This window comes from Vipera berus (assembly GCF_964194415.1).
Source record: "Vipera berus genome assembly, chromosome: Z".
NCBI lineage: Eukaryota > Metazoa > Chordata > Lepidosauria > Squamata > Viperidae > Vipera > Vipera berus.
This window is the reverse complement of record NC_138205.1, coordinates 87711134-87730769: the sequence shown is the minus strand read 5'-3', so window position 1 is coordinate 87730769 and position 19636 is coordinate 87711134. Positions and strand designations below refer to the sequence as shown.

At 39.0% G+C, this 19636-nt stretch overlaps 1 long non-coding RNA gene across 1 annotated transcript in view; it reads left to right on the top strand.

Annotated features, from left to right (window-relative positions):
- Positions 1-13528, top strand: part of LOC308677330 — a 61103-nt gene extending 47575 nt beyond the window's left edge. Inside the window, exon 3 of the long non-coding RNA XR_014028454.1 lies at positions 13391-13528. This is a non-coding gene — a long non-coding RNA (uncharacterized lncRNA). The remainder of the gene's footprint in view (positions 1-13390) is intronic.
- The last annotated feature ends 6108 nt before the right edge of the window (positions 13529-19636 follow it).

The window sequence follows — 19636 nt, the reverse complement described above, 5'->3', positions numbered from 1 at the left end:
ATACTGAATAATCCATAAGTTATCATTGTTATTTATCTTCATCAGTTACATCATAGTATATCTTGAGTGCTTGCACATGGTCATGCACTGAAAATGGATTATGCCATGATATAATGCATAGTTAAACAACAGCTTTAGCTGCAATCAGATGAAATTGAAGGTCACCAATTTAGATGGTTTTAAAGAAAAGTGGCAGAAAAAGGATTAGGCTATAGTTTTGGTAGGGACGTGGTGGCTCAGTGGGTTCGGATGCTGAGCTTGTTGATCAGATGGTCGGCAGTTTGGCGGGTCGAATCCTGAGTGCCGCATAACAGAGTGAGTGCCTGTTACTCATCCCAGCTTCTGCCAACCTAGCAGTTCAAAAGCACATAAAAATGCAAGTAGAAAAATAAGGACCACTACGGTGGGAAGGTAACAGCATTCCGTGCACCTTTGGCGCCTAGTCATGACAGCCACATGACCATGGAGACGTCCTCAGACAAGAGTTGGCTCTTCGGCTTTGAAATGGAGATGAGCACCGGCTCCTAGAGTTGGAAACGACTAACACACATGTGCAGGGGGACCTTTACCTTTACCTTATAGTTTTGGTGGGTGCTGGATAGCATACCTTAAATTCTAACTGTTAAACAGCAATAGAAAGATGTTGCGGTCAGTGGTGGGATTCAAATATGTGAACAACTGGTTCTCAGTGTGGATGCCGCTTCCGGAAGTCCATTCTGGACCTGGGCAACAAAAAATTAGCTACCAGTTCTGCTGAAGTGGTGCAAACTGGCTGAATCCCACCACTGGTTATGGTCCTACGTATTTTATTAAATTCCAGGATGGCAAAGGTTGTCTCGATTGCAAAAAATATAAATAATCAAGAGATAGAAGCAAAGATTAATAAACAAGTCTAAAATACATTGGAGTTGGGTGGCCAATATTTAAAAATGAATAAAATTCTGGACGTTACATGTCACTAGTTTGATCTAACAAGTCTCTTATTTATTTTTTAAACTTATATTGTGGATTACTGAAATGTCCCTGCTGTTTAAAAATATATATTTTCATGAATGGCTACTAGTCTTTCTGATATTATGCTCTCCTTAGAAGCAAAGGCAGCACAATCAGAGACTTTCATCAAAATGACAAAAGCAATGTCATGCTAATACAATGCAAGCTCCCCCTTGTTTGTACACAAATGCAGTGTCAAGACACAAAGACAAAAGAATGGAACTTGCAAAACAAAGCAGCAATGCTGCTTTTGTTATTTGCCATTATTGTGCATCTTTTCCAGGTGCTGCTAAATGTTTTAAGTATCAATGAGTGACAAAAGAAGAGGACTATCAGTTTCAACTTCCCTCTATGAATTTCTTGATGCATTTTTTCTGGCCAGTTTATAATATCATACTATAAAATATTCCAGTCAACTTCAAATACTTCTGGCTGCATAAATCACAATAGTTTACTATATTTCAAAACAAGCAAAGTTATTATAGAAGAAACCACAGTCAATCATTTGAAGAATTTAAAACAGTTTCTAAATCTTCCAAACTGTGAATAAGGAAGATTTTTAATACTTATCTAAGCAAATTCCACTTAATCTACCACTAATTAAATACTACCATATCTCTGTATCTGCATATACTTTAATTCTATAGGAAAATGGTTTAGGTTTTCTCTAGAAAGAAACAAACCACCAAGGATTTATATTGTTTAAGTAAACAAATCTAAAATGTTTTCAGTAGCTTCTCATTGACAATAGTACGGAGACCTTAAAGCTTCAAAATGTTTAAAATTTGTGGCTCAGATTATATGAATCTATAATGTTGTTTTGCTGATGAGAAGCAAACATTAATTGATCTTTCAAGAACTGCTACACAATTGATAATGTTCCAGGAAATTCAAGTATTTAAGGCAAGCTTCAGGAAATCTGAAGATGCCATGTTTTTTGCTTACTAGAACAGAAGTAAGAAATTGTATGGAGTCTGCAGCCCAATCAAATTCTGTAGCTATTCTGGTGGGTAGAAATAGGGAATACTAAGTTCTTCTTTTATTCTTCCTGGAAAAAGGCCATCTACACAGATTGTAATAGTAACTCATAGCTGCATATCTTGCCCTGCATAGTTCATGTCTTCTGCATGGACAGTGCGAGAAAGAGCTCCAGACAGAGTACCCCAAAGGATGATTTTTGCTGTATCTTGCCAATTTCAGTTTGATTTTGGGCCTCCAAATCAGAGTTATATTTGTAAGTTACCTCCAGTAGGTTTTGGTAGATTACTAGAACCTCCACACTAGTTCAGGTTCTTAAGAACGAGATGTTGACTTGCAGGAAGGAAAGACTCTCTTGGATAGGCTAATCTGTCAGACTAGATATCTTGAATAATCTTCTTTCATTTGAAGGAATGTGTGAAGAATTGGGAAGGAAACTTCTTTTTGGGGCTATAGCCTGTTATGTACTGGGCTTGTGGTGATACACCATGTGCATTGCTGGAGCAGCTAACAGCTCTCCAGCAACACAGACTAGCTGTCTCCAGTCCTGCAATTGGCTAGCCCCAGGCGGCAGGAGTGGGTTCAAACCTATTGGCTGCCGCCTAGGGGCTAGACTATATATTGTGGCTGGTTGCAGCCCAAGTTTCAGTACAGTTCTAGCAAGAATAAAGTATGAGTTATCCTGTACTCAGCCTCGTGTCGTCATTCCTGCACCCAAGAGCCCACGACTTAACATGGCCTATAAAAATCATCCGTAGAAATTGATATTTTGTTTGAGAAGGAAGTTGCCACTGGCAGGAAATTAGCATACCATATGAAGAAGAACACATTAATTACATTCCCCAAAAGATTATTTGATGATAATGGATCAAAAATGGGATGATAGCTGAAACAAATAATGGGAGAGGGGGAAAAGAAAACTGCCATTCAATATTTTTTTGTTAGCTCTGTGATCAAAAGCAGGAAAGAAAAGAAGTAGAAATATTAATTTAGTACTTTTTATTACTCCAAGTTTATATCCTTATTTTCAGACTTTACAAATTCAAATATGGATTGTTCATTGTGGAATAATCATTTCTGATATTATTTATCAAACCTTTGCCTAAATTTGCTGGCACTAATTAAGTGCAGCTGTGGATGCAATTCCATGTTATTTGTGCATATCAAATCATAGCATTGGTTGGAGAAAAATGTTTAATATCTACAAGTCTTGGCCTTTTAAAATCCTACAAGTACTCCAAACCTTTTCCTGTATTTTAAAATGAGTATATGGAGCAGCAGGCAGAGGCCTGCAAAATAGTATTGGTAACACTTATTCTCATATGGTCATTAAAACAGAGCATACTTTTTAATGTTGAAACAGCTATATGGAAGCATTTTGGGGTTTAGTTGAAAGGTTCAAATTAAGAGCTCTTAATGAAGTATATATACTGTAATATTAGAGAAAAATAATTTGATAGGATGTTGGTTTAGGCTTAATGGGTCTTCATATATATCAGCTATATATATAGCTATCCTATTTCAGGTGACAGAAATATGATATTGCATTGTGAGAGGTTTATCTCAGTATTTATCTCAGACTTATCAGTAATTCTAAACTAAATACAATTATTCCAGCTCCCAAACCTCTCATCTTTTCTCATCATTAATAATTTTCCATAACGAATAATGTTATAATAACAATAATAATAACAACTTTATTGTCACTTTGAATGTACACCAATTGGCATACATCAAAATGAAATTTCGTTGCATACAGCTCTCAAAGGGTCGCCACCTCCGATATACACTCCTTGTTCGTGCCCAGCGCAAGTTTCAGAATGTCCATTTTAGTCTCTAGGGAGTGAACGATGGCAAACAGGACATATGGAAACAGAGCGCCATGTGGATTAGCCCTCAAATTAGCTTGTATTCCTGTATGACAACCTCGCCTCCTTTCCTATTTCTGATCCTGTCTCTTCCACTTTTTCCTTAAAGGGGCAATATATTCCTATCATCCTAAGAGGAAAAAGTTCCACAATTCACAAAATGAATGACATAGCAAAGGATGGTAGACTTTTAAATATTTCTGAATAATTTATTTATTTGTATCTCACTTTTATTATTTTTACAAATAACTCAAGGTGATGAACATATCCAGCACATCTTCCTCCTCCTATTTTCTCCACGACAATGATTCTGTGAGGTGAGTTGGGTGTGAGAGAGTGACTGGTCCAAATCTCTGAGTTGGCTTTCGTAGCTAAGGTAGGACTAGAACTCAGGATCTCCTGCTTCTTAGACTGGTGCCTTAACCACTAAACCAAACTGACTCTCAAAATATAATAATGCACAATATTTGCTTAAATAAAAGCTGACAAAGAGCTTTTATTTTACAAAATGTGATGCAATTATTGTGATTACTTTCATAATGACTAAGTGCTCACATAGGACTACAGGTAATCTTCAATGTATGACCACAACTGGAATTGAATTTTTGATTGCTAAGTGATACATTCCTTAAGTGAAATATCATGTTAGGTAAAGGTAAAGGTTCCCCCGCACATGTGTGCTAGTCGTTTCCGACTCTAGGGGCCGGTGCTCATCTCCGTTTCAAAGCCGAAGAGCCAGCGCTTGTCTGAGGACGTCTCCGTGGTCATGTGGCCGGCATGACTAGACGCCAAAGGCGCACGGAACGCTGTTACCACCGGAGTGGTCCCTATTTTTCTACTTGCATTTTTTACGTGCTTTCGAACTGCTAGGTGGGCAGAAGCTGGGACGAGTAACAGGCGCTCACTCTGTTACGCGGCACTCGGGATTCGACCCGCCAAACTGCCGACCTTCTGATCAACAAGCTCAGCGTCCTAACCCACTGAGCCACCGCGTCCCTTGAAATATCATGTTACTAGACCCATTTTACAAACATTTATACCATGTTAGTTCAGTAAATCACATGGTCATTAAGCAAATCTAACTTGCTCAATTGACTTTGCTTCTCAGAAACTGGTTGGGAAGGTCGCAATTCATGATCACATTACTGCAAGATAGTGCAACTGTCATAAATGTGAGCCAGTTGCCAACTACTGATTGTGTGACCTCAGGGATGATGCAACAGTCATAACTTTGAGGATGGGTTATAACTCATTTTTCAAAAGCTGTTGTAACTTCAAACTATCGTTACCCATAATAGATAAGATCACTAACCTCAAAATAGAATTACATATAATTTTTCAATAAAGTCGGACTTCCGGTGGCGGCGCAGCGCCGAAGACAGCCGTTTTCGGGCTGTCCGCTCCGCAGCTGTGTTTATCCACCGAAAACAGCGCCGATCAGCTGTTTAGGTGGATTTGAAGCCCCCTCCTTGGGAGAAGAGGAGGGGGTGAGGCCCCAGGTAGGGGTTGAGCTCTCCGGGGCCACCTGAGCTGAAAGTTTGGGCGGCTGAAGGATTGAGCCCCCCCGAAGCCTGGGTTGCTCCGAGCTGCTCAGCGTCTCTGCTCCGGGATCTTTGGAGCAGAGCCAGGCGTTAGCGACCACCCCTGCCAGAAGGAAAGACTTTTGAGTAATAAGGAGCAGGCAGAGCGGTACAGGAGGTCAAGGTGAAGTGGATTTTTATTTCTACTCCCTAGCTCAATGGACTTTATAGCTTTAAAGTGAAAGTACGCAACAAGTGAAAGTGGGGAAAGATGGCGGCTAAATCTTCCTCTAAAGTTCTTCGGAGTGCGGGAACTTCCCCGGTGCAACAGACATCATTGCAAGCTTTGCTTCCTCCTGCACCTCCTGTGGCATTGACACTTAAGGACTTACAAGATGCCTTTGCAAAGCAAACCCAGGTAATGTCAGAAATGATGGATGATAAGATGGTAAAGCTGGAGGAGAAACTGGAGAAATTGGAGGAGAGGATGGAAGAGAAGTTTAGTGCAATGGAGGAGAGGATGGAAGAGAAGTTTAGTGCAATGAGGGTAGACATTTTGTCTACAATTGAAAGCGTGGCTGAATGTGTGCAACGTTTGGATGAAAAAGTGGAGGATCTTAGTCAAAAGAACTCTATATTAGAAGTAAAGGTACTGGAGAATGAAAATTTAAGGGATAAAATGGACGGAGAATTGAGCCTTGTCCAGTACCATCAGATGCAGTATGCTATTAGAATCAGGGGCTTAAAAGAGAATCCTAAAGAAGACTTAAAGCAGCTGATTTCTGAGGCTTTGGAAGCAGTATTGGGCCAGCCAGCATCTCAAATAGAGGGAAGCATGGATAAAATTTTTCGTGTAAATTCATGGATTGCAAGGCAGAGGAAGCTACCTAGAGATGTGGTGGTCTATTTTACAAAGAGAGCAACTAGAGATGAAGTTATTCAAGCTGCTTATGATACTAAAGTTGTGGTTGCTGAGCAAGAAGTCCTGGTTCTAAAAGAGATTCCTCCAAAGATTTTAAGGAGAAGGAAAGATTTTGCATTTCTTGCACAGGAACTTAAGCAACGTGATATCAAGTTTAGATGGGAGATTCCAGTCGGATTGGTGGTGATGCACGAAGGTAAAAGATATCGTCTGGTTACTGTGACTCAGGCGCGTGATTTCTACAGCAATGTTTTAAAAGCAACCCCTCTATCACTCTTGGAAGCTGCAAAGGGATCTGGAGAGGGAAAATTTCAAGATGCTGAAGGGGGACAGACAGAGGAGAATGGTGCTGGAGGGGATCAAATTACAGTTTCATCGGCTGTTGCTGGAGAGCAGAGGTTGACGCGTGCCGCTTTAAGACGAGCAAGACAAGTACAAGAGCAAGCCCAGCAGAAGTTTATGGAACTTTCAAAGCGTACTTACAGTGAAGCTGTGGGAGGAGCGCGGCCCAAAGAAGTTACAGGGGCTATTGAAGATGTGCTCCAAAAGTTTCGGGGCGCCAAGCATGGCGACTAAATTTCTAACCTTGAATGTCAATGGATTAAACTCACCACAGAAGAGAAAGAAAGTTTTTCAATATTTAAAACAATTTAAGATTGATGTTATATGTTTGCAAGAAACGCATATTAGGGTTATGGACCAAAAGTATTTATCGAACTCAAGGTTGGGCACGCAATTTGTTGCCTCCGCGATGAATAAGAAAAATGGAGTGGTTGTCTACGTTAAAAGTACTCTAACAGCGGAACTAATTGAAGTAGATAAGCAAGGAAGATATGTTATGATAGATTTGCTGTTAGAAGGTAAAAAAACGCTTCTAGTTGGACTGTATGCTCCTAATCAACAACAAGCTGATTTTTTTTAGTTTACTTCACACAAAGGTTACCCAATTGGATTACAAATCGTTTATTTTTATGGGGGACTGGAATGGTGTTTTGGACGTACAGATGGATAAGGCTGTTTCTTTTAAGCGTGTTCCGAGTCATGCCAGATTGCCTAAATCTTTTTTCGAAATGAAGGACGATTTGGAACTGCAAGATATTTGGCGTGACACACATCTACATGAAAAGGATTATACTTTTTTTTCTGACAGACATCAATCTTTTTCCAGGATTGATTTTATTTTGCTGACTAATGATTTTTTTTCTAGGATTAAGAAGGTAAAGATCTGTGCAAGAACTATTTCTGACCATAGTCCAGTTTGGTTAGAGATCAATAAGGACAATAGGGATAGGCGCTCATGGCACGTAAATGAGAATTTGTTTAGAAATCAGAGAAATGTGGAAGAATGTAAACAGCAGATGAAGGATTTCTTTGAAATTAATATGAATAAGGATACCTCTATGGACATGGTTTGGGATGCTAGCAAGGCCTACATGAGAGGGGTGTTGATATATATGAATAATAAATGCAGACGTACTTTGGAAGTTAGAAGGAAAGAACTGGAGAATGAAATTAGGGGAAAAAGAAAAGGCCCTAATCGTGAACCCATTGGATGTGAAGACTAAGGAGGTTATTAACCTATTAAGAGGACAATTTGATAAGTTGATGGCTGATCAAGTGGCAACCAATTTACGGTTTGCTAGGCATAATACTTTTTGCAATGCTAATAAGCCAGGTAGATGGCTAGCTTACAGACTAAGGAAAAAGCAAAGGGCTTCTAATATAGATAAAATTGAATATAAGGGAAAGGTTGTGTTTCAACAGGATCTTATTAAGGAAGCTTTTGTGGATTTTTATTCTAAATTATATGCTAAGGAGAAGATTAATGAAAAAGACATTGATGTATATTTGGAGAATGCTAGCATCCCGGTTCTTACGCAAGCACAAAAGGAGGAGATTAATCAATTGATAACAGAAGAAGAAATTCTTATAGCAATTAAGGAATTGAAGGTGGATAAAGCGCCAGGTACGGATGGTCTTACTGCGGCTTATTACAAAAATTTACAATTGGAGTTGATAAAGCCGTTAAAGGAACTGTTCCAGATAATTCAGAGAGGGGGAAAGGTGCCTCCGTCTTGGAGAACTGCTTTTATCTCTTTGATTCCGAAGGAAGATCAAGATGCTACTCAAGTAAAAAACTATAGACCGATATCACTTTTAAATACAGATTACAAGATATTTGCTAAGGTGTTGGCTAACAGATTGATGAGGGTTCTGCAACAGGTGATTCATGGGGATCAAACTGGGTTTATTAGTGGTAGGCAAATGAAAAATAATGTGAGGCATATAGTTGATGTGATAGAGTTTTTGGAAAGGAACAACCAGATCCCTGCGGCGCTAATTTTCCTAGATGCTGAAAAAGCTTTTGATCAATTGAATTGGCAATTTTTGATGAAAGTTTTAGATAAAATGAATTTTGGGGATAATTTTTTGCAACCAATTAGGGCATTATATCAAAAACAAACTGCCCGAATAATAGTTAACAATAGTTTGACTGAAGCATGTAATATTGAGAAGGGCACAAGGCAAGGGTGTCCGTTATCGCCTTTATTATTTGTGTTAACATTGGAGATATTACTGGTAAAAATACGGAATTCGGAAAGAATTAAGGGTATACAAATTAGAGATCAGGATTATAGATTGAGAGCATTCGCAGATGATCTGGTTGTTACGGTGACCCAGCCGGAGAACTCTGTTGTGGACCTGATGGAGATAATAATGCAATATGGGAAGGTTTCTGGATTTAAAGTTAATGCACAAAAAACTAAAATTCTGGCCAAAAATATGACAGTATCGCAAAAGGCTCTTTTAGAAGGATTAACTGGATTTGAGATTGCTAAAAGGGTCAAATATTTGGGGGTGTTTTTGTCACCCTCTAATACAAAGTTATATAAAAATAACTATGAAAAATTATGGGGAAAAATTCAAAAAGAAATGGAGAGTTGGGAAAAATTGCAATTGTCTTTGCTGGGAAGAATCGCAGCAGTGAAAATGAATGTCCTGCCTAAATTTCTATTCTTATTTCAAATGATACCGGTTCTTAAAAAAGATTCTAATTTGGAAGAATGGCAACGGGGTATCAATAAATTTGTTTGGGCAGGGAAAAGGCCACGAGTTAAACTTAAGATTATGCAGGATACTCATGAAAGAGGTGGTCTCAAAATGCCTAATCTTAAATTATATTATGAAGCTGCTGCGTTATCAGGAATAAGTAATTGGATTAATTTGACACAAGAGAGATTATTAAATCTTGAGGGCCACGACTTGTTATTTGGCTGGCATGCATATTTGTTGTATGATAAGAAGGTAGATAATGTATTTAAAGTGCATATTCTAAGACAGGCATTGTTGAGAGTTTGGAAGAAGTATAGACATAAGTTAGACTGCAAGATGCCATTGTGGGCAATTCCAAAACACGCAATAGAAAACATAAATGTTGGTTTCAAACATGATGTGACTACGTATAAGGAGATTTTAAGCTTGGAAAGAAGTGTCTGGTGTTTAAAGCCGTACAACCTCTTGCGAGATGAGAAGATTGTTCAAACTTGGTTTCAATATACTCAGTTACGGGCCAGGTGGAAAGAAGATCAGAAAACTGGTTTTGCAATGACTGACGAAAATTTGATAAAGCAAATTAGAAATCAGGGTCCAGCACATATCAAATGAATATATCTTGCATTGATAGAAATTGACTCAGAAACAGAACTTGTTAAAGATTGTGTGATAAAATGGGCCCAGAGTATCCAAGAAGTTATTACAATGGACACGTGGGAAAAGATCTGGGTGAGGAACGTAAAATTTACACAAGCTCAAAACCTAAGAGAGAACTTTTATAAAATGTTTTATAGATGGCATTTAGATCCTAAAAAGCTTGCAAGTATGTATCCGAATTATCAGCCAAAATGCTGGAGGTGTGGTGGCGAAGATGCAACATATTTTCACATATGGTGGACCTGCAAAAAGGTTAAGGCTTTTTGGATAAAAATTTGGTGGAATATGCAGAAGATCTTCAAGCAAAGGATAAAGTTTTGTCCGCAATTGTTTTTGTTGGGTATAATTACAGATGCTACTGTTGTGGACACTAAGTTGATGTTGAATTTAATTACAGCAGCAAGACTTTTAATAGGTCAATATTGGAAGAAGGAGGAACTGCCGACTATAGAAGAATGGACTTTAAAGGTTTCTGACCTGGCGGAAATGGCAAAGATCTCGGCTTATTTGAAAGATCATTCGCAAGAACGTTATATTGTGGAGTGGAAAAAATGGATTGAATATATCCAGAACAAATATGGGACTAAAAAGTTTCATTTAGCATTTGAATAAGTCTTCCTTTCTATTTTCTTTTCTTTTTATATGTAATATTAGTATTGCTTGTAGTTATCTTATATGAGCTAGAGAGTGATAGATTTAAGAATTTATTGTTGGTAGCATATGGATGTTTATGATTGTTCTTTGTTTTTATACCTTGTACTTAGCTCTGGGAAGTCGGGGGGGGAGGGGGAAAGGGGGGGAGGGGTAGGGAGGGATAGGTAGGGGTGGGGGGAGGGGGGATTGTTAAAGATAAAATGTATTTTAAAACTTTTCAATAAAAAAATTTTTTTCAATAAAGTCACTCTTACTGAGATACAATAGTGACTTTCCCAAGGTCATAAGAAGAATCATAAAAAGCTGCAGTAATCACTTGTTCATGCAGTAACATATGTGAATCAGCTGTTTACATAGATATTTTCATAGATCATTAATAGATTTTATCTATGCTGGCTTTTCTTTAGTAGAAATGCTTCTTGAATGTTTGATGAGCTTTCCTATCAACAAGCAGGTGCTACTTATGAGAAAAGATGAGATTCTAGACAGTGTATAAAATTGCAGTAGGTAGGGGTGAAAATCAAATGCCTCCAAATGTACATGGTTTTTCTAAAGACAAACCTACTATAAACCAGTGGTGGCGAACCTATGGCACGGTTGCCAGAGGCAGCACTCAGAGCCCTCCCTGTGGGCACCTGCACCATGCCTTGGAGGTGGCAACTGTCCCTCTTCAACCAGCCGCCCCCCACAGGTATCCCTCCCCACAAGCAACATTGAAGTGACCACACCCACCTTGGCCACACCCACCCAATCTTCCATGACCACCACAGCCACACCCACCGAGTAGTCCATGCCCACCTGGCACCCAGTGATAAATAAGTGGATTTTGAGTTGCAATTTGGGCACTCAGTCTCTAAAAGGTTCACCATCACTGCACAATTAAAAATTGTTATTGTCCATAGACAAAACCTGTTTCCAATAAGAGAAATAAATGTAGGAGCTGGATAAAAAGCCTAGCAAATCTGATGCAGTGATTAAGATCTGGAACTGAGATTTTGACAGAACCATCCTCTGTTACCATTCTTTTTCTGATTTTTTTTTAAAAAAATCCCATTTATATCCCGCCCTTCTCCGAAGACTCAGGGCGGCTTACAATCTAAGAAGCACAAATCAATGTGCTTAGCAATAGCCTTCATTCTATGTATATGCCTGCTTATTAGGGCTTTCGCCGCCCCCCAAGCGGCATTATTACAAAGTCAGCTTATTGCCCCCAACAATCTGGGTCCTTATTTTACCTACCTTGGAAGGATGGAAGGCTGAGTCAACCTTGAACCTGGTGGGATGTGAACCTGCACTACCGTATTTTCTGGCGTATAAGACGACTGGGCGTATAAGATGACCCCCGACTTTTGAGAGGATTTTCAAGATTTTTTGTCTTATACGCCGGAAAATACATGCCAGTTGCCAAGTGTCCGACACAAGTCCGATTCAAACCCGTCTGATTCAGATGGTGCAAAGCCCTGCCGGTTCCTGCCCGATGCTGGACGGCTCCGCCGGTGCCGCCTCAAGAGGGAAGGGCGTTAGGCACCTGCCACGGCTCTCTGAGGACTCCTTAGCAGCCGGGGAGCGTGCGCGTGCGTAGGACTGCCCTGCCGGCTCACGACCGATGCCGGACAGCTTTGCCGATGCCGCCTCGAGAGGGAAGGGCGTGAGGTGCCTGCCACGGCTCTCCGAGCAACCCTTAGCAGTCGGGGAGCGCGCGTGTGTGCAGGACTGCCCTGCCGGCTCCCGCCTGACGCCAGACGGCTCCGCTGGTGCTGCCTTGAGAGGGAAGGGCGTGAGGTGCCTGCCACAGCTCCCCGAGCAATCCTTAGCAGTCGAGGAGCGCGTGTGTGTGCAGGACTGCCCTGCCGGTTCCCGCCCAATGCCAGATGGCTCTGCTGGTGCCACCTCGAGAGGGAAGGGCGTGAGGCACCTGCCATGGCTCCCCGAGGACTCCTTAGCAGCTGGGGAGCATGTGCGTGCGCAGGACTGCCCTGCCGGCTCCCGCCTGACGCCAGCCTGCCCTGCTTCCTCCACAGTGAGAGGGGAGGGCGTGCCTTCCTGGGCTCGTCGACTTGCAGCCACGCCAGAGCTGAAAGGGGCTTTTCCTTTCACCCACCCTTTGGAATAAACGCAAGAGCTCCCGGGGTCTGGCGTTTGCAAGGGGGAGGGGAAGGGGCTTAGAGGCTCTTTGGGGTGGGAAGGGAGAGTCATGTTGGAGGGGGGACTGGACTAAGGAGGCTTGAAGTTGCTTTGCAAGAATGGGTGTGCTTGATTGATTTATGTACTATTTTCCGGCATATAAGACGACTGGGCGTATAAGATGACCCCCCCAACTTTTGAGAAGATTTTCATGGGTTAAAAAGTCATCTTATATGCTGGAAAATATGGTAATTGCAGGCAGCTGGTGTTACTTAAGGAGGCATTAGCCCACTGCTCCACCAAGGCTCTTGAATGAGACACAGAAACTCTATTGTCAAGAAAAGTAGAATATCTACCATTATATCTAGAGCCAAAGAGCAGAAAGATAAGACAATGTCCATCTTGGCAGGAATGGTGTAAACTAAGAATAAATTATTAGTATTCCAGTTTTCTATTTATTAGCTTACATTGTTGTTTTAAGGATTTCATTCATTAAAATTCATACAACTGTTAAATCACTTGTACTTTTATCTAGAAATTTTCCTTTTATAGGCCTCTTTCCTTTTAGGGGCTTACAGCTAATATATCTTATTAACTATATTCTATTCTTCATTCTACAGGTTAGACCTCTATTATAGCCATTGTACTCACTGGAGAAGAGCCTAATGCTGGGAAAGATTGAGGGCAATAGAAGAAGGGGACGACAGAGAATGAGGTGGCTGGATGGAGTCACTGAAGCAGTAGGCGTGAGCTTAAATGGACTCCAGAAGATGGTAGAGGACAGGAAGGCCTGGAGGAACATTGTCCATAGGGTCGCGATGGGTCGGACACGACTTCGCAACTAACAACAACAACAACAACAACATAGCCATTGTAGCTACCAGCCATGAAATCCATTTCCCAACTTTCCTTTTCATAATTCTCTCTAGTGATATTTAGAATAATGACTTTATTGTCAGTGCAGTACATGACAATAAAGCTATTGATTCCAACTCATCTGCTCCTATTCCTTTTCTGTAACCACTATGTCCTATAAGAGTCTAACCTATCATCTACTCTTGGCTTGCTATCAGCAAAGCAAGGGCAAACTATTTTGTTTGGATGTTTGCATGGATGCCTGAAGAGACAGTAAGAGGCCTGGGCTTCAATCTGTAACAGCACATACAGTATGAACACATAAACAATATAGTTTCCTCTTTGAGGGAGATGGATGGTTTAAAAATATGAAATATAAATAAACATATAAATAAAAATGTACAGTAATAAGGGTAGGTGCATACTAATGGATTATAATTTAAATAATGCTAAGTAGTCCAATGAACATTACAAAGAGAAGCTTATTTTAAAAATAATATTATATTTAAGCCATACTGAATATCTATATGTACTTAGTACTCAAGTTTATGTATTGGTGCTCACATTAATAGCACTAACCCTGGTTCAGGTTCAGATGATTTAGTAAAAACCCATCAGCATGAGAATACTTTGGGTTCTAGGAGAATTGTCATAGGAAAAATAGATAAATGAGATGACAGGAGTGGCATCTGTTTCATCTTTCTTCAGCTAACAGGTAAACAAGTGTCTCTAAAGCTGTAAGATATTCTAATTTAACATTAAGACAGTATGGAAAAATTCCTTCAGCTTTAATCAGAATGAGAGCTTTTGACACTCTTGTGAAATGTGTTACTATTAGTATTCCATCAGTATTACGTGTTCAATGCTATACCTGAAAGGAGTAATGAAAACATATTTCCCTAACTCTCTGAATAGCAATATCAAAACCAATTTTTAAACTTTAATGTGACATCAGTTTTTATTAGGACATAATAAGTTTTGGATGCTCCCTGCTGAAATATGTTCCCTATGTTTCCCATTGAACTCCTGGTTATTTCAGAAGTGTTTTGATACTGAAGTGTATAACTACTAAGGGAGTAAATTTTTCCACATGCTATTTTCATTTTGTGACTAATCAGTTCTGTTTCCATGTCCAAAATTAGAAGCTCTTATCATTCTCCTCTTTAGTTAAAACATTTTAACATATGTTAAAAAAATCCACTTTAAAAGATCCACAATTATCTGTAAAAAACAGAATGTTAGATAAATATAAATTTATTTTTAATAGCTGAGTCTTTAATGAAGAATACCTTTTTGCTTTTGTATATATTAAGGTAAAGGTTCCCCCACACATGTGTGCTAATCGTTTCCGACTCTAGGGGCCGGTGCTCATCTCCGTTTCAAAGCCGAAGTGCCAGCGCTTGTCCAAGGACGTCTCCATGGTCATGTGGCCGGCATGACTAGATGCCAAAGGCACACGGAACGCTGTTACCTTCCCACCGTAGTGGTCCCTATTTTTCTACTTGCATTTTTACGTGCTTTCGAACTGCTAGGTTGGCAGAAGCTGGGACGAGTAACAGGCGCTCACTCTGTTACGCGGCACTCGGGATTTGACCCGCCAAACTGCCGACCTTCTGATCGACAAGCTCAGCGTCCTAACCCACTGAGCCACCACGTCCCTTATATTATATTATATTATATTATATTATATTATATTATATTATGTTATGTTATGTTATGTTATGTTATGTTATGTTATGTTATGTTATGTTATGTTATGTTATGTTATGTTATGTTATGTTATGTTATATAATATATATATATATATATATATATATATATATATATATATATATTATATTATATTATATTATATTATATTATATTATATTATATTGTATATAAATTATATTGATTACATTATATTATATATTATCCCTAAAAAAAGCAAAGAAGATTTTCCTGTTCCTACACTTCTATTATACTCTTACTTCTGCATTATTTTTCCAGATTTTGAGTAGAAGTCATTTTTTAAAAAAATGTTCCATGTATTCAAACTTCTGGGGACTTGCCAAGGATATAGCATTTCTTGTTTCTTTATCAAAATATTCCCTAACTGTATATTTTATCAACTGTAAGTCAGAATGTTTTTATTATTCAGCTATCGTGAACAATTGTACGGCCCCTTGTACATCTCTCACAGACTAAAACCCTGAGAAGGATCTTCCTCTTTCTTTACTTTGTGATTGGTAGCAGGGTTATCTGCTTTCTCTTTCTAATACTCTCCATCTTTGACAGACAATGAGAGCAAAATAATCACAACTGCTTTCTTCAACATAATTAAACTCCTGGATCAGAAAAATCCCTTTGTATCTTTAACACTGACTAGATAACACTTTGGGTTATTATTTCAGAAATATTTTTACCTAATACACACTCCCATGAACCCTCCCCAACCCTTGTCACCACTCTTGCGCCTCCCCCCCCGCATTCTCTCTGATCTGCAGGGCAGCTCTTATGACTTTGTACACCTCCGTGCACTCTGCCTGACTCCATGTTACATCTTATGCACTCTCTCACCCATCTCTGTTCCCTCCTGGATCACATAGTGCCTTTTACACACATTTGTGTAATCACCCCAGTGGGGTATGTGGCATGGGTTGGAAAGGTTGCACAGGTATGCATGAGAGTGCTGCACAGATTGAGGAGACTGTATGGGAGTGCAATGCAAGCCAGAATGCCACACAAGAGTTGCTGCATGGGTCAGGAGGGCAGTGGTCATATGGCATGGGTTGGTAAGGTTGAGCATGATATATGAGATGTGCTTCAGGAATTGGGGAGAATGCACAAGGAAGGGCATATGGGGGTGCAGATATCCTGTACAGTTTAGGGTGGTGCATGGAGGTACAGCATGGGTTGAGAAACAGAGATACATAAGAAGTGCCTTATCGGTTGAGGAGAGTGCATAGGGGTGTGCTGCAGTTTTTAAAGGATGCACGGACGATGAAAGCTAGCAGGGAAGATTGTGGGTTGCTTGGGTAAGTCTATCTCACCCAAACAACCTGCAATCTTCCCTGCTGGCTTCCCCATTGCCTTTTGGGAAGCACTGAGGGAACACTGGAAATGACAATCACATGACTGTGAATGACCATGGCAATGCAGTGGCACTGAAGAAGCAACAACTTTCTCAAATTTCGTTCCAGTGGAATAATGGATCCTGGCATTTTATAAAATTATACCATGTTAGGTATCCTGGTTCAAAAATTGTTGGTCTCTGATGCATTGTTTTGCCCAATAGAAAGTTACAAACAGACACAAAAGTTTTAGTAGTATACACATGGAATGGAAATGCTTGTTTGAAACAGAAGGCCTCAGCAGGCATTAAAAAGCGATTTGCAGGAAGCTGTTGTTTTGTCAGTTCTGTGTGAATGATATTGAGCCTAAGCCATGCTCTCTACTAATGATATAGAAGCATCTTGAGTAGTTAGTTCTACATGATCCACACATTGCAATTGGAGAAAAAGCCTTTGTGATGGGGAAGAAAACCAAACCATCTTAATGTAATAGTGATCTGAGAGTTTCTTAGCTGGGATCAAATCTGTCATTCACATATATTGCTCAGTTTTTCTCTTATATCATATATTATCTAACGAAATAAATTCTTGTTACCTCTGAACATAGTTCATGAAAACTCAACATCTTCATCATGCTATTACCCTTGATAATTTCTTCTTTTCCTTCTCTGTAAACCTTGTTCCACAAAAAAACTTTTCTTCTCTGTAACAGAGAAACAATCTGTGAGAATCTATATAATTAATCTAAATATTATTATATCATAAACAATCCTCCAAATCAAAGTGTGTTTCAAAATCAGATGCAATATTCCATACTCTTTGCTAAACCTTCTGTCTTAATTCTGATTTTCTTCTATAATGGTGAAAAAAGTAGCTGCAGAAAGACATAAAAATCCTATAGATTGCACAGGAATTTTGAATTCCTTTTTGAGCTTAGGGAGAACTACAAATTCTGTTTATTTTACTTAATATTTTAAAAGACTCTAGAATCTTTTCAAATATTGGAGCCAATTGATATTATTCCTCAAATTTTGCCCAGTAATTGGGTAAAATTCTTGATGGATAGTCTAATTGTTAGTATAAACATCTCATTAAGAAAGGAACAAGTTAGGCAACAGTGTGGCCTGTCAGCATCTAGCAAAGAAATAGATTCTTATGGGATATAGTACCTGCTTGAGAGATGTACAACTGGCAGCACCTGGTGGCTTTCCCCCAATAGCCTTTTCTTCAGTTAATTAGCAGTTATGCTGACATACAACCAGATTTCAAAATAGGATGAAGAAAAGTTATATGGGACTGAAATTGGACTAAGTTAATCCACTTTGTTCACTAAGATTAATTCGACTCGAGTTGTTACTATTGATTTTATTGGAACTTAAGTATAATGAATTCAGCACACTGAAAATAAAATTGATTTCATAGGTACTTTTCTATATTTTAGATTAAATCAATTATGAGGTGGACCAAAACATTATTATATGACCAAGTTAATTATAATTCAGGAAAGATTTATTGGACTTTGGCATAGAATATCATGGAAACCTTGTATTGTAGCCACTATGCTTCACTTTATGCTAATTACATTATAGGGGAGGAAGCAAAAACGATTAAGTGTATAGTTTGCTTCTGGTTTTTCACATATCACTGATTCCATGCACAGTTATTCACACAGAGTATTCATAACTCCATACACAGTTATCCATGCAGACATTATTATATGGATGTTGGGAAACAAATATGTTGCCTGCCTAAATTGGGGATCAGAACTAATTTATTTATTTATTTTATTTTATTTTTATTACATTTATATCCCGCCCTTCTCCGAAGACTCAGGGCGGCTTACAAGCTTAGCAGTAGCCTTCATTCTATGTATATGCCTGCTTGTTAGGGCTTTCACCCCCCCCCCCAAGCGGCATTATTAGAAAGTCAGCTTAATTGCCCCCAACAATCTGGGTCCTCATTTACCTACCTCGGAAGGATGGAAGGCTGAGTCAACCTTGAGCTTGGTGGGATGCGAACCTGCACTAATTGCAGGCAGCTGGTGTTACTTAAGGAGGCATCAGCCCACTGCTCCACCAAGGCTCTTCCCAATGATACATTCTTACTATGTTGAACCCTATATATTAAAATAGATGAAGAATATTTAGATTTTACTGGGTTTTTTTCCAAAACAAAATATTAAACTGGATATTTGGTTTTCAAGAGCTATTCCTACATTTTTTTTCTCCCCTTGCCTCCTCCATGTTTTAAAGTCTCAGTGTGGGCAGATGGGGGCCATGAGCTGCCCAACTCCGGCTTAATGGCTAGATCTGGTCAGTGCATGCTGTCTGGGGAGTTAATATTTTTATGCAATGATCTTTAGATAGTGCTAAATTTCAAAAGCAAATTAACCCTCTTTGATGACATTTATTTTTATTATTCAAAAGGACACATTGACAATTATAATAAGTCAAGATTTTGCATGCACAAATAGACACCTGCTGTCATAATCATGCATAAATTGAAAACATATTGACTATGTGGATATTTTGATAAAAAATACAGTTTCCCTAACTGTTTTAATGTTCAACTCCATTTGTACTGTTGCTATAGGATAATAGTTCAAATATTTAAATGCAAAACACTGAAAGAACAAATTGGAATTTCAGTCAGCTCCCTATTTAATTTCTTTTGTTTCATTGTTTCTGCATCTGACTTATTAACCTCTATATCTGTATTTTGCTTGCTGAATCTCATTTTATTTAAAAAGTTTATATCACATTTCAGGTTTTGGTTTTCTGCACATTGTACTTTTAATGGAATCATATAAGAAAGGTATATATCCCAAATCTACAATTTTATCTAAAGTGAGTGTTGGATTATAAAGTACACAAGTATGCTAAAACAAGTTACTGAGATTTCATCCATTATGGCTTTTAATTGATTATGCACCATTAAGTTGGTGTTAACTCATGTCTT